Source organism: Varroa jacobsoni, unplaced genomic scaffold, assembly GCF_002532875.2.
Source record: "Varroa jacobsoni isolate VJ856 unplaced genomic scaffold, vjacob_1.0 scaffold_217, whole genome shotgun sequence".
NCBI classification, from domain to species: domain Eukaryota; kingdom Metazoa; phylum Arthropoda; class Arachnida; order Mesostigmata; family Varroidae; genus Varroa; species Varroa jacobsoni.
The window spans coordinates 92205-108374 of NW_019213119.1; the positions used below are offsets into that span (position 1 = coordinate 92205).

The 16170-nt window shown below is 41.7% G+C and overlaps 1 long non-coding RNA gene across 1 annotated transcript; it reads right to left on the reverse strand.

Moving 5' to 3' along the window:
- Positions 1-1224: 1224 nt before the first annotated feature.
- Positions 1225-16065, reverse strand: LOC111273704 (uncharacterized). Its single transcript, XR_002687996.2, has 3 exons — positions 15972-16065; positions 2003-2177; positions 1225-1762 (listed from the first exon to the last, which is right to left on the reverse strand). It is a non-coding gene; the product is annotated as an uncharacterized LOC111273704 (long non-coding RNA).
- Positions 16066-16170: the final 105 nt, after the last annotated feature.

The following is a 16170-nucleotide window of genomic DNA, read 5'->3' on the forward strand; positions in this document are numbered from 1 at the left end:
ATTTAAGCACATATGAATCCAACTGACGGCTGGTCTGGTTCTAATTGTGACCTCCAGTAATCATAGCTCTAAGCTAACTGTTGTCCTAACTATGGACCTACTTCTACCTACCCATATATTACTAAATGGTTGTAATTTCTTTCCAGACTGTGTCGTGTGTCCCTCTTATCTGCAAATGGACAACGCTTTTACGTTTAAGGACATTCCTTTACTCAGCCTCATTTTGCCATGTATTGTAGGCCATTTAGAGATACAGAGCGATTCCTGACACCTACATATGAAAAGAATTTACATGTTCTTCTTTAGTTTCACATGATTTCGCTATATTAGCCCAATATACCTATCAGATGCCAGCACTGTTACGATGTAACTTTTATTTCGTCTTCTATATTGTTATCTCACAATAGATGTAGGTAGTCCCTAAAAACATCGGAACATAGAGCCATAAACGTAGCCTAGCACTAGGGAACTTGCAGTACGTCAAAACAAGATGGTGAATATCTGTGCTGATGACGTAAGACATTTTCGGTGTTTTCTCGAAGATAGGCTTTGTTGTCGTTGCTCTAATCTCATAGTAATAGGCCGGCACTTAGGGACGAAAGGCCTATATATTATCAGTGCGAGGCTTTTGTGCAACTTACGTCCCCCTGCTAAGCATGGCAAGGTAGACGCTTAAGACAGAAAACGAGATGTTCCCTGAAACAGTTACATTTCTTTAGCTAGAAACGTAAGGCTAACAACGGAACTGCAGGTATAAAGGACCCTTTTGTTATAATGCTTATTTGACAATTGCATTAAAACGCTTGACTACTGCAAGCGTCAACTAGGATAAATGCTTTTCAAAAAACATAGGGGAACAATAACGTAATGTGAGGTGTCCACAATTTAAGCTCGAGTGTGTTTATTACTAGTTCATACACGGCAGAACTGTGGTCGCAATTTTTAGTTACCATTCTTTGTAAGATTAAACGGTTGAGGCAGAAACTTCTGCTTTGGTCTAAACAAAGATAGTCTAGAAAAATTATTTAAATAGTAAAATAGAGTTGCTTTAATTATATTGCGGCTCGTAATAGCTCAGTAAGTTAAAAGCCTAAACATGTAAGTTTGCATACCTAACCCAGAAGTTTTTCTAATGGCCTTTTTTAAGAAGTGAATGACATTCGAAGGACGTAGAACGCTGTTAACGAAAAAGCACAACATCATTCAGTCTATCATTTCATGCCAGGTGTTTAGCCCCAGCTTTTATTAAACCATTCTTTATACAACGAATCAATTTGAGCGGAGCTTCTAACTGGATTTCAGTTTCTGTTCAGTATTCGCTTACTATATATATATATATATATATATATATATAATTAACATTCAACTAATCATGTATAATGATAGAAAGAAAGTACGTACTATTTCGTGTATTATTACTTGAAGCTAAACGCCAAAAGTGTTTCAGAGATTAGTCTGTATGTTAGTGAAGGTGGCCTATGAAGATATTATCCTGCTGTGCCATTTGGTTTCACTAAATTTCACAGGAAATAGGATTATCATTAGAAGCACCATTATGTAGAAATGAGTTCTTTCCTCTAACAGTCCGCTACATGAAAGGACAATCTATGTTTTGGATTTGAACTGATTAAACAAGTGTTTTATTAACATGAGGAGCAGTGTGTGGCATAGGACATCTTCTAAGTTAAGGTCTTCACAACGAAGTCGCTTTTTCTCCTGTTGATGCTGTGTACTCCGCGATTCGAAAACGTCTCTTCTTTATCTATTTTCAACAAAATCATACAGTTATAATATAAAGCGATTTGATTTCCAGCAAAACTACAACGTTGGTTTGTATTAACCAGGACGAAATGTAGATTCAAAACTATCTACAAAGTCGCGCGTATGTGCGCTATTGTCTTAGATTAGACAGGGTAATAGGAAGCTATATGGGCCAAAATATATAACGCCATTGTTAGGAATAACCGGTGCTACGATGAATAAAAGCATTATACCAGCATACTTTTTTACAGGGTAAGTTGAAGTTTTTCTACAGAGGTAAGTTCGAGACGGATGAGACTGTTCAGGATCTCTATACACAGCCTTCCAGAAAACCAAGCATCGAGAGCAAAACAAGACATCGACGACCTTAACCAGTCAAGAAGGCGTTCTTCGCTATGGTGACGCATTCTGAAAATCTGCAAAATAAACAGACAAGTGGGCTTGGTACTAGAAAATCAAGTGTTTATCTTCAGAAGATAGAGGTACACATTTAAAGATTTTATAAATAGAAAGATCACATTCTAATGATGATCCATGCTAGATACTACGAACCGAAGAGAATAATCTCATGAATAGTACCTACAAAAATGTGAGCTGAAAATCGACATATTACATGGAAACTTCACAGAAGTTTACTCGGCGCTACGATATGGTATGGCATTTGAAGCAAAAGATTAACTGGAAATTTCAGTAGAATGACTGGTGCCAATTACTGACATTCATTACAAGAATTTCTTTTACGACGCCTTTGGTGTAGAGGGTAAATTTGATTGTCAAGAGGCCGGACCACCTGCGTACTAGCATCGTGGTATAAGAGCTCACTTCGATGAGAACCTTCCAAACAGATGGGGAATACCATAAAATCCATTATCCCTTGCCCGAACCGTCAAAGGCTTCTCCTTGCAGGAAGACCTTCGAAAAATCTACGCCAGAAAATTAACGGCACTCAATGATTTTCAAGCCGTAATCGAACAAGAATACTCGTCAACAACAGACAGAATGTTTGTTGAAATGTATAAATCAATAGCCCAAACTGACAAAAACGACAACAATTTTAAATATCTACGATAGGAGGAAGATTTACAAATTTTATATAGATTCTTTTGTAATTTAAGTACAAATTGTACGTGACTAGCTATAATCAGTCAGACTGTGGTGCTTCCTGGAATAGTCTGTATTATGTAACCGAAATGGGCATTATTTTTCGAGAAACACACGCAACTTGTCCATATACTTTTACAAGGTGGATATGTGTCATATGGATCAGATGCAGGTTCATTCTATGTCAAGCCAGTCATTCGACTGAAAGGGATGAAAGGAAAATGTCCTTCACCATAGAAAGGATTGTGATGATTATGGCCAGGAAAACCGATGCTTTTTAATCGTTTGACATGCCAGCTTAGGCAGGTTAAAAGGTGATTTATCTAGCAAAAGCCCACGCGAAGCTCCGCTATGTAGCGTAAAGCTGGCGTATCAATAATTTACGTCCTTGCAAATATGCGAGTTGCGTTTCGTTCGAACGGTAAGAAAAAATAGTAACAACGTGTGCACCGTTCTCCGAAGTCAATTGAGCCGAACCTAACTATCGTGCCCACCCATGAATCCGGTATCAGGAATTATTTACAGTGAATTCTGATCCATGGTTATGATTATGGTCCACAATGTTGTACACAGACAATACAAAGTTTATGTTATTCAAGTGGTAATTACAGTTCAATAGCATAGGGCGGGCTCTTTGTGGACTAATCCTGCCGCGTACCGTGAAAACAAATTGCCAATAATGTCACAAATACCTATTTCCGTAGTATTTATGGGTACACCACTATGCAGTCTATTTGTTTTTATTCCGAAGAGGCTACTAAATGAGTTGCTGTTACATAATTTGCGGAGCATCTGTGAATCAGTGTTTTTGTAGAGAGATGCAGTGTTTTGCAGCTAGATAGACTGGCAGGGGACATTACATTGTTGCGCTGCTCGTTTCAAACAATTGCCTTCAAAACTTTGTACAGCAGTATTTATACTTTTGCTGTGGAATGGAGGCTGTACTTATCAGCAATACAACCATTTGGAACAGTTGAAGTGTCCAAGATAATGTGAGAGTTCTTTTGTAAGTTAAAGGTTCATAATATAAGATTGCTTAGTTATAATGCTGCTATTGAGCATTCAACGCCATCGCCTCTGAACTTGAGATCCACACCAAAGTTTTTATATCTCTGTATACGCACGTCTAATTAACACCTAGAAGATAAATGGTATCAGCCGGGATAGCATTAATAGCGGTCCGTTTCACTGTAGATAATGTCGATCTATTTTCCCTCGCTCAGAATGCATCTAAGTCAATCGCCTCCGGGACGGTAAGTTCATTTTTGTCCTTGTTTATTACGGTATAAATTTTTACATCATCGACATATACTTCACCTCTGACATTTATTTCATATGTCGAATATATTGTTTTTTTTTAAGTGATATTTTTTATCAATAAAATTGCCAAGCTTTCTTTTAAAAGCATGTGGCATTTTACTAACAATAGCGGTATGTGTGGGAGAAAATACCATACGATACTTTAGCATTCCACGCATACATCTATATGCGTTGCGATTAAGCAAATATATACTCTGAGCCCACTTAGTTCCTTCATTTTCACCGTACAGTTAGCGTCGACGGCATCTGGGTTCAAATACACTGGAAATTGAGTAGCCCATAGAGCTCCATATTGCTCTAACCCACTCAGCGCTTAGAATGGTCATATAATATAACTCAACCTAGCAATTTTTAAAAAACGTAACTTACTTTCAGTTTTCCATCAAAATGTAGCATTGAATAGGCGAGACTATGTTAAAAAAAAAGAGCTAGTTATTGTTGCGTTTTCATGCTTTAAGAAAAGTTCAATAAAATGTAAAGAAAAACATTTAGCTGTCTCATACAGCCTCACCTTTTCAAATTCGAGGAAAAATCTGGTAACACAATCTGCACTACATTTTTGACGCGTTTACGTCTAAAAAAGACTAGAAATTTGATAGTATTAAAATTATAAGCTAACGTTTTTTTGCGATGGAGAACACAATGGCCTATATAGACCCATCTTCTCCTATATATAGAAATTGGACGACCATCTGATCTAGCAGCAAAACGTGTAAACTGCCAATATTGTGTGTTCGCTTATGTTTAATAGATGCGGCATTCGGTTATGGCGCCCTCGTTGCCGCTCTCATCACCGCTGTGCCATTCAGGCCGATGGGGTCCAGGAGGCTTAGCGATAGTGATATTGATCTCTGCTGACAGCGCGGGGATTGCAAAAGAGACCGAGTGGAAATTGCGGGGCAGATCTGAGGGAGGAAACCGGGGTCCGAACTACCCCAGCGGCGTCCCTTTACTATAATAATGATGGATGACCGTGGGCTCTCAGAACGACTGCGGGACAAGTCAGCGGCTGATTGGGCTGCAATAGCTCGCCACCAGTAAGTCAACGGCGACATAAACAGCAAGGGGTACACCAGTCATAGAGTCGTATAAGCAGCACCGTTTGCGGCGGTGCCAGCGGCCAAGAACAGCAGCAGCAGCGTCGACGGAAGCACACGAGATCCTTCGTTCGCTTTTATTAATCCAGCATGGGCATCTTGATGACCCCAGAAAGCAAGCAAACCGGGAAGTGAAGCCACGATCCAATAGGCAAGGAGTAAGAGGACATCGTAAATAGGTTACGCCTAGTCGTAGACCCCTTTATTCCCTTTCCTACCGTGCCCTCTACTTGCCTTTGTGCCCTTCTCTGTAAAACTGCATTGACCAAGATCAGCCGAAGCCGAGACACGAACCGGTTGAGGTACAGGATCAACATCAAAACATGACACAGTGACTGGTGACTGTAGGGCGTATCATCCTCTTCTTCTCGACCTAACCATCTACCTTCATCCCAGTTTCGAATAGATCGCGTTTCGTAAGTGCACTTGTAACCACTGTATTAACTTACTGATTACACGCTAATCTTATAGCATCCTCAGAGCTTCTGTAGTTGCCCACACGAAAAGCATATGACGTATTTTTCTGGCTATGATGACTTATAGCTGTCTTAGGAATTGTGTGATTTACGTCGGAAGACTTAAAAATGACCATAATCAATTCAAAGCTAACACTTTGTAGCTCCAAGCCACTGATGTATCACAGCGATAAAAATGTGTTACACAAAGACTTTGCTACGGTTAGATATTTGGCCGAGAACACAAAGAAAAATCGATGGTTGAAGCTCTGCTGATTTAGTATTATTTTTCGGTGACAAGCATATGCGATTTAGATAGAGAGCCCTTGCCGATAGCGTTTGTGCGATTTAGATAGAGAGCCCTTGCCGATGGCGTTTGTATAATAAACACTGAAAACAAGCATACAAGCACAGTATGCTTAATCGAAATGACGGATTACATAGTTCCGATCGCATTTACGATATTGATGGTTATTCCTCTTCGCCTAGCCATTCTGATTATCGCGTAACATGTAAACTGGTCTACCCTGTAAGTTTTAAATAGCGCATAGAGCCGAACTAAATAGGTAGCACGCTACATATGCGAGTATGTATGAAAACACCGATAGCCAGCCACAGGCTACTTCCTCAACGCGAGTCGCCGGGTCGTTGGCTGAATATGAAAAAAAAGCCAGTCAGGTCTGTCACTTTACTTTCCAATGTACTTTTCTACTCTGTTTTGTTCTTTACGTCACCCTCCTATTCTGCAAGCCCTTCCTCAACACCGACTGCTTCCTCTACAAGAGCTATGCCTCCCGGTCGACTTCTCTTGCCTTTGGTGGTCAGTCGCTAGCCGGCAGGGTACAGGAAAAAGCAACGCCAGCACAGCAACTGCCCAACGGCCAGGCAGCTAGTTAGGCGGGACGGCCAAGCTTGGCGACGTAATGAAAAAGACCACTTTTGGCGGATGAGGCGCGCTGCCCTAATCGTGATGGTCCAATAGCGTGGCCCAACGCGATCCTGCTCCCGTGGCAGGGAGTCTAGCCCGTCCACTCAGCTTCTCGGCTGGGTGGCAGCAACAGGGCGCCCACCAAGCAAAGGGGCCCTGTTCGATCTGCTTCGCCGGCCAGGAAAAATGATGTGCCGTTGTCGTTTACACTACGACGCTGTATGCTGCTGCATCAGTAAGGAGCGGGTGAGGAAGAACATCCAGAAGGAGCACGAATGAAGACTGGCAGAACAGCCCAAAAACTCGGAGACTGCCCCCGTTGAAGTTGGTGCCTCTGTCGGGTGCCGCGACTGGCCTCTGCCGCTGCTGCACCAGCGACGCCCGATACGCTATATACGCTACTCTCGACCCGTAAGACAGGATCGATGTTTCTCTTTTTTCCGCCAACAAAATTGTTAATCGTCGTTTGAGCGTGAAGGTCATAGACAGACCGTGACCAAACTTTCGCCTGTAGGCTGGTGCTCACAACTATTCCTGCTTCCTTCAGCCATCATCGACCTTATATTTTCCTTGTGTTTCTTCACATTTTTCTGAGAAATGTTCGTTGAATGGGAGAAGCGTGCCACTATAGTTCCGTATAATAGGAAGGCAGAAAATCGAGACCGGAGCGACTCACTGAAAGTACACCTCTATACAGCTCCACAGCGGCTACTGCTACTGCCGCTGCCCCTGCAAAAGTGTTCTGGTGTTCAACATAGCTTCGAATTGTTCTGCAAAAGCTTTGTCATTCAAGTTGGTCCATACCATGGCCAATTATGATATGTGTTCATAGGTTTTGCCACAATTCTATAGGTTTTTGTCATGTCCTTAATCGACTCTGACGAATGATTCTATTTTATTCGAGTTAAACGATGGCAACGACGAAAACAAGGACGCTTCCTATGGCGACTTACAGTGCCATGGTTGAGATCATTAATAATTCAGGATTGTTTTTGTTTGCCTTTATACCGATAGACGTAGAGATAATCTAAGTTCACTCTAAAAACTGGAATGATATTATCGCTAATTGTAACTTAAGAATGTTAGTTCACACTAAAGATATCCAGCTTCCGTGATCGCTTAGTAAGTAACGTATTTATCAGTTGATCTTAGCGACACGTTCTGGTCTGGGTTCTGACCCGGGCATAGACAGACCTCATTTCGTAGTGGGAGGCAGCCATCTGTCTGATGAAATACCTAACGGGGATGCCGGACATAAAACTCGGAACAGAGAGGGATATCTAGCTTAGCCGCATATGTTTTTTTCGAATTTCAGAGTCGAATTAATTTTGGTTCTCGTTGAATTCGAAGTTAGTACTGTTATCTTCTTTTTCAGTAAATACTTTTCTTTTTTATAGCTTTTCACTAAATTATGCTTATCACAGGTAGAAAATAAATTCTATTTTATTTATTATATTTATTATATTTGGCTAGCCGAATAAGTGAGCGCAACTCGACTGAATAAAAAAAAAATCAATTTGTCATACTATTTGTTGCCCATGTCTTTTTATCAATCGAGATTGACCAACGCATCCGAAGGCCGCATATCGACGTGAATCTTCATGTAACTACGCCTATCACCTGTAAGAGACCTGGTTATCTGTTGATTGTTTACTGTTAGTAATGTAATTCAATAAATATTATTTCATGGGACAAAAGAGAAAATGTACATTAATGAAGCATTATAGTCTTGGAGGTTTCAATTAAAGGTGTATAACGAACCAATGTTGGTCAGAAAAGTAATGGCCTCGTTCTCGGAGGAGAGGGTTTATTGTTTCTGCCCACGAAGGTGATCTATGGCTATAGCGTCGTTTACCACAGAGATCGTAAATGATAATATTGCCACCTTTTAATATCTCGTTTCCAGCCAGACAATTGCATGATACTTCAGCGGTCACCTGCGTCAGCTTCTAACAGTACGCTCTTAGTATGGCGCACCTAATTTTCGCTCGCAATTATTATAAGTGATAGACATTACGTTCAGCATTCGAGTATTTGAATAGCATTAGTAATAGCGATCATTAATCCCGACGTTAAGAAGCGAAACCGTGATATGACTTTGAACTGGAACCTGAGCTGATATGTTGCTAGCACACGGAAATAGTAGCCCGGGCGGAGGATTACCGGGCCTTTGAGAGAGAAAGACCCACAAAGAGCCCAAACTCCCTCCCTCTGCTCAAAGAGGTTTTGCCTACTTCGCGAAATACATGAATAGAAACGAATTAGAGTAGCAATAGTGGTAGTGTCATCTCTTTGGTCATTCCCAGCAGCACAATGGCACACAGCAGCGACAGTGGCCGCAGGAACAACTATAGAAGTACTAGGCATAGCAACAGTGAAAAATTGAAAATGTGTACGTTTCTCAATCCTTATTACATACCCCCTCTTGCACCCTATATCTGCTCGTCGCCTCTTGCGCTATTAGTGTGGACTGGCTTTGTCCGCAATAGCTGCACATGTAGCATCATGCTCGGCGTTGCCTGGAAAATCGTTAGCTGGAAAGTGCCATACCGCTGTTATCCATCCCTGCTGCGCCCATTGCGGCCATCATGACACATCCTCCTCTCCCTTAAAGCCGTCCGTTCTAGCTGGCCTAGGTTTGGCTTAAAACTTTCTCGGTTGTGCAGCCCCGCCGAGATAAATATATGGGCAAGCAAGCAACGCCTTGGAACAAAGTGTCGGGGGTATATGCGACCAAAAGCGTGCAAAAACGGGTGGTGCTAACTAACAGCAGTATCAATAACAGTAACAGCCAGTTGAATTTATGAACAGAACAGTGACTGCGATAACAGTCAGCCTCAGAATATCACTAAAAAGTTTCCTCCGTGGCTTTGGAATCCTACGCTGGTCTGGCTCAATCAGTGTCACCCGGCTAGCGTTGGGTGGCCGTTCTTTTAACGGCCTCAACCGGACCACCCCGCTCTCCCAGCCAGCGTCACACACCATTTCTAGATACGGCTTGCTGGCGTAAGTCTGACCTAAAAGCCCTCAGGCACTGAAACATAACTTACAAATTACCTCTCTCTTTTATATTGCTCCATTTTCTTCGAATGCTTAGACCTGTTCTGATCATAAATATTACTACGACTACTAGATTTCAATTTCCGGCTTCTGCAAGAAACCCATGAAACGAGTGCAATAAAAATGGACGAAGCAAATAGGCCATGCAGTGTCTTTTTTCTGCTTTGTAGCATTCGTATCGACGAATTAGCCTAATTATTCTGCTGCTCGAAGGTTTTCGTGAGTAGATATTTGGGCTACTATCTATATTGCGGTTAGCTTTTGTAGTTATATGAACTCGTATTCCTTATCCAAGCGTTATATTACCTAAATACGAAATAACATATACGAGCGCATAGTGGGCGTTAGTTTTATAAATTATTATTATTTCAATTGTTGTTCTTCATTTGGAGAGGAGTTGAATACCAGTCATCGAATTTAGGCGGGTTAATCTATGCCTATTTAAAGCTGTTTCCACTTTAGATTCAATTACTCCGACAAATGAAATTAGATAATTACAGCGTACACATTTATCATCTACAACACACGTGCATATTCGATGCGTGTATGCATCTTCTTCACGAGTCACATAATGAAGTTAACCTTACAAGATGTCCTGTGTGTTCTTACATAATGTAAAGAAAAGTGGGAAACAATAGATTCGTACTTCATTTATCGATTCTACGCTTTCCTGGATAAAAACAATAGTCCGAATATGCACCGTAGGCATCGTCTACAGCTACACGCGTACCCAGAGGAATTAAGAGAGGAAAGAATGAACGGAAATGTTATGTGCACTAGAGAGAGATGCAGTCGCGCTTAGGAGCCTACTTGGCCTGAATACCTGCATCCGCCTGCTCTATCCTTCCCATTTCCTAAAACCCGGTCCTTCTCTAACGGTTTGTCTACAGACCACCGCTACATCGAAAACTACGATGAGGTGCAAAGGCAGCAGCAGTTGCAACTGCAGTAGTCGTACGAGCTTTCATATGCCCGTGCGTCCAGTATAACGGAGTAGTGGATGAAGCGGAGGACGACGGCAATTGGCCTCGCTCGGCTAACAGTGGCAGCAGCAGCAGCAGGTGGAAACGGCGGAAGCTGTAGGGAGCTGCGTGGGGAGCACCGTTGGTTGGTTGGTGTACTTCCACACAACTACTATTACTGTTCGTATTTGCAGGCTGGTTCGGGTCCTTCGGCAGCTTCATCGGCACTGTTGCAAGCACCGTCGAACGGAAGTGAATGTAGCCCGACCATTTGCGACCGATCGGAAGAAAGTGTCGCTGATAATATGTCTCTCTTGGTTTTCCGCAACGCACCCTGTATACGTTTGTAAGGGCGTGTGTGTGTGTGTCGAAATAAGCTAGATCTCCGCTCCAACGGAAAAGCTAGGGAAACTAGTGGAAGAAACTCTAGCCTATGGGGTCTGAGGGTGTAGATTCCTTGCTGGAAATTCGGGGGAGAGTCGATAGGCGCAGTGGGTGAATAAGGAGAACTCACTCGTTCGCTAGATTTCTCCCTTTCTCTCCTTTGGTTGGTTCCCTCCTGAGAAACCCGACCGTTATTCTCGTTTCTCACAACGCCGTGTTCGTTACGTACGCTTATATGTATGTGTGTGTGCACGATGGCTGATGTTCGGTGCGGTAATCGTCTATAATAGTGATGTAAGCGTACAATGTTTCGATACTGAATGTAGCATTAGCAATGTACAATTGAAATTTGTTTGCGCAATCAAAGATGTATGTTGTCAGAAAAATTGCGGTAAAAGTTGAAACTATGCTATGAAAAAACTATTGACGCGTAGAAAGCAAGGCGTCCCATTCTGTATGTATCACTTTTTTTTCTATGTATACAAATAATATACAATCTGATATACACAGGCCGTAGAGTAATATGGTGTAATAATAATAGAATAATATTTACGAAGCATATAAAAGTAGGCCACTTTCGTTTTGGTTGAAGCACTTAAATGTATAATTAAAACAGCCGTAAACAGATGATAAGCTCTGTGAAATTTACTGACTCTCTATGAAAATTCACAGCACTCAGTCGATCTATTCAGGACTAAAAAAAGTTCGCCCAGATAACGATATTTTTTGACTTCGCCCATTACCAATGTTAGCGTGTACAAAAAGAATGTTCAATGCTTTCAGTTGTGTTACTTAGTTGGCAACTATGTTCAAAAATAAATAGGTAAGCCTCCATCAGATGGATCTAATACTAATCTAAATGAATCATAAAGTACACAACAAGTTATTAAGAGTCGTTCCTTCTTCAAATGTATTAGGTTTTGCTTAGCGCTCATTAAGCTCTGACCTTCGTTATGTATGAAGGCGCGCACCCCCAGCAGCCACGCAATTTGTGAGTCTACTAAGATGATTTTCATTCACACTTGTTTACTCGATGCAAATACTCTCATAACCTAACCTGAACATTATGAGCTTATCGGTACTAGATACACCGGCTGTATGTCTGGTTCGTCAGTAGATACAGATTAATATCGACAACCAGGTCTAAGTGTTTTTCGAAGAGTGAGAAAACAACAATTGTTAACAATAACGATGCACGACAGCGCTAGCTTCTTCTTTCTTCTTCTCCTCGTGAGGACTCGACAATGGCTAGCTATCACGGAGGCTGCAACAGCAGAAGTATCAAGACTGAGAGATGTTCATTCTTCTACGAGAAGAAAGGTTCGTTTTTGGCCTAACCTCGCTTGGCAGACCAATGCCGTGTGGGCCAGAAAATGGTATATAGGACCGCTCTAGCAAGAGCGGCTCTAGTTTTCGTGTATTTGCTAGGCATTATTGCTTGTTAAGAACCGTAAGGGTCTGCGAGGCCATCCGGCAAGCTAGCGACCAAGACAAGTAGCGATGGCTGTTGAGCGTAGGCCATGGCCTACTGTCATACTGTTGCGAGGCCTTAGGCACCAATAGGGTGCACTCGTCGGTCGATTCGCCTGCAGGCCAAAAGAAACAGAACGATACCAGCGCACGGTAACAACAGAAGCAACTTTAACGTTTACAGCTGACCTGTCTACCGCTGCCCCAAAGCGCAAATATGGCGACGACTATAACAACATTGGCGACGATACCCACATTGACAATAACGCTAGCTCGCAGTACCGACAATGATTTCTTCTCTTCAACTTACGGTGGAGAGGATCCATGGTTACCGACTGTGGCAACCAGTTACGGCAATAACCTGTTCTGGCTGAGAGAGAACTCAGTCATTTTCTTTTTCTGTGTAGGAGTATGAATAGGCGGGCGGTTTATCGCTCGTTCGAAGGAAGTGAAATACAGGGGGCAAGACAACTTACGGACCATCTGATCTCGGGCTGTTTGTAGGTGTACACTCTCGTTTCGGGACACTTGCGCACTTAACCGTCGTACACCAGCCAGGGCATAGACTTGGCATGAACATTCACATATACACACACACAAACATTCGTAAATAACCAAAAGTTACATCTATTCGTTTATTTAGCCTCGTTTACTGGTTCTTACGTTGTTACTGCTGCAATTATTTTTTCTAGTGATGATATAATGCCAGCTTGCAATCGGTAGAACAATGTTGTTGGTTCATGAATCCATGCGGCGTCTTCTGGGGCGGCCGCTATCATCTCGTAGGGAGTGTTTTTCAGGTATTGTTAGATGAGCCAGGGAGGTTCTAGCGAAAGGCATATAAACATGTTCTCAGACGCGTTTTCCATGCAGCTTTTTTGAAATGTAATTTTAATGACAGAATTTAAATAATAATGACTTCTTAGTAAGTTAAGGTTGAGCATTTTTCCTGTGCTACGAGCCAACAATAAATGGCTGGACGTATTATTGAATATGAGCACTCACAAGATCGAACTCGGAGGTTTTGAGCATAGTTTTGCGGCAGCTTGCGCAATATTCCCTGAGATCCGCTATGCTGGAGGCCCCGTATGTCAGTTCGTTCTAAATATTCTTTGGAGCTATCAAAAGATGTTCAGACCGTAAACTTTTGACAGGAGAACTTTTCGCTGCAGCTGGCGTTCGTTGTATAAAGTCAAGGCCCGATCTAGCCAATGGCACCAGAATCCAAAAGCTAAAGCGAAATTCTAGTCCTTTGATTCAATATTGGAAATGATCAGATAAGAATATTGCCTTCAATAATCTGTTAGAGGACCGATTGAAGATTTCGAAACCATTTCTTTTGGGAAGCAAGTTTTTTGTGTATACTACATCAGCCATGTGTAATTCAAAGAATTTCTGCACTTCTCACATAGCTCAAAGGCTCTATTTTATCTCATGGGGGTACTTCTACAAATACACCCTGTTGACACACCTTAAAGTCTACTTCTTGTAAAGTATAATCCAATATAACACTAACAAGTTCCATGCTGCTTGTTTTGAAAAGATACTTGGTTTCAGCCGCTTTTATCAAACTTAAACTTTGTTTCTTTTCAACACAACAATAACAATTCCCGCACAATAATAGCAAAGTAACAAATGCTCACAACTGCAAGATCATTGGGAAGACAAAACAGCGTTCTACCGGTAAAGATTACGTCCGCCCCGCCTTTGCAAGGAAGGCAATATTTCAATAAGCTAATACGTTAAATACTGCGGTTGCCTTCGTAGGTTGATATCAAACGGACATTTTATGGTCTGTAAATGCTGACGTTTTAATTATCGAGTTCGCTGAGGAATAGGTGACAATCTTCACTGGTCACATTTTAGTGTTCCTGTTATCCTATTGTTTTCTAGCAAATTGCCATAGTCTGGGGGTGTATCAAATCAGAAACACTCCATAATAAACTGTACACACCTAAAATCGCCTCATTTATCTTATTGGTTTTTTGCACTTCATTAATAGCCTAAGATCAGAAGAGCCGAAAAGAGCCATTGGCTATAGGCACAAGGAACAGGCCCGTTGAAATATCATCGAAACGCTTCAGATATTTACGCTCATTTAATCATGTTGCAGAACGTAATGAGGACGCATTGGGCAAAACCATATTTGAATGTGAAAAAAAGAGACGTTTCATTTGAAAAATAGTGTCCTAATCCAGCTCTGCCGCACCTCGAATTGCTGACAAAATCAGCCTTCGCAAGAAATCTGAAATATCGAACGCGTGTATTTACGAATCAATACCATCGTTTCGTATTATCTCGAGGCTCGGTACATCAGGCGCAACGCTACGTTTACGATTTTTATATTACGTGCCTGTTTGTTTCCAATTTGCTTTTGTCTCCGATTCTATCTACATATTATCGTTGCGTATGCACACAAAAGTAAAAGCTGCTTGGTCTACCTTTGAAACGGTCGCACTGTTAGTTTTGCATATTTACACGCGAGCACCATGGTGCCTCCCGTTTATGAAACGCTATAACATATCGATGCGTTGTAGAAGGTGATATAGTTACAGGTGCGCAACAGTTAGGCAATGAAACGTCGCATGAGTGTATGCTGTATTAGAATAATATGTATACGCCAAGATCGTTATGGCGTTTGGTGCAGCTCGAATCTCGGAAATGGGTCACTGTGCCACTGTGAAGTGTGAACCAAAATAATCGAGTTCTGTTCCTATTTTCTGTAGATTTCAGCCAACCGCTGTTCTATACTACTTATCAGAATAAGAAACCACTTGAGGTCGCACTTCTTTGAGAGTTCGCAGCAGGGTAAGGGCTCTTTAATTACCTTAGTCTCGTTGGAACCTTCGCGGTCTTGGCCGTCTTAACCCGCAACCTGTTCACCACAATATCGATCGGTAACCTCAGAGTTCAAGTGCGTTAGGAGTTTTTGACCCTAAAAATTGCTTTAAAGAAAATTGCAAGGTGAAGCACCGTAAGAAAACGATGTCCTGCAACAAAAATAGCTCCCGCAATCATATATTATTATGGCTATCGTAAGAGAAGTCTGTATGAAAATAGAGCTGTTTAACGCAGACCATATCGTCAACGTACAGGTTCACAGGCTTATTATTACTATGTTACACATGTACTTTCCGCAAGCTTCTGTGCAATCCATCGTATGTAGCTTCCCCCAAATTACATCAATGTCTGTATAGCAGCATTACGACATGTTATTCAAATATGTGAACAGGCGAACATTGCTACACGACTAAACACAAGAACAGCTTCATTCAGATAGGCCGGTCTCCCCAGCTCATACCCACAGTAATGGTCTGTTTATCTTTTGTTAAATTTTTCTCAGTGAAAAGCACCTACCTGAAAGGAATTTTGTAACAGTAAAAAAAAAAACGCTGAACATTTCCAATAAAAATATTACTAAAAATTAATTTACCTGCGAGGAAGATAGACGACGAAAGGCTGACAGATCCATTCAGATTTCTATGGAACAGCAGATATGCTAGTACTCACGAGACCAATACGCTTGAGTCAAATGCTGTCTGTATGGTCAAAGGGAAGGTGGCAGGCGAGGCTAACATATTACACATCACTTTTACGCACTCTGCGTGAAAGACCCGAGCCCGTTTTAGTGT